Source organism: Odontomachus brunneus, unplaced genomic scaffold (genome assembly GCF_010583005.1).
Source record: "Odontomachus brunneus isolate Ranch 3 - 2012 unplaced genomic scaffold, Obru_v1 Obru_scaffold_152, whole genome shotgun sequence".
In the NCBI taxonomy this organism is placed as follows: Eukaryota; Metazoa; Arthropoda; class Insecta; order Hymenoptera; family Formicidae; genus Odontomachus; species Odontomachus brunneus.
The window spans coordinates 600,927-601,365 of NW_022639602.1; positions in this window are offsets into that span (position 1 = coordinate 600,927).

Here is a 439-nt window from a genome sequence, read left to right on the forward strand (position 1 = left end):
CTAACCTATCTATTGAAATATGATAAATAGTACACGTATATGCGCAAACAGTATATGCATACTTTTTACTATGTTTCAGTAGGGCTACGTTCGGAAACGTCACTCGAGTACGGTCGAGTACTGGGAGTTCGGGATATTTTCTAGCTGACAGGAGCCCTTCTGCGTATGCGTGAGATGACGTAGCAGCTCGACGTAAGCAGTTTCCAATGACGGCGTTAGGCATGAGTAAAGGATTTTTAGGAAACATGCATAAAATACTCGGCCGTCTGTGTTGTTTGCCCGCGAGTGGTTAGGGTTAGGTTAAATGTAGTGAAATGTTACAATAATAAATTAGCATAATTAATATAGTTATAATAATTAGTGTAGTTGTATGTGTGAAAAAATGTGATAATATTATATATATATATATATATATATATATATACATATATATATTTAT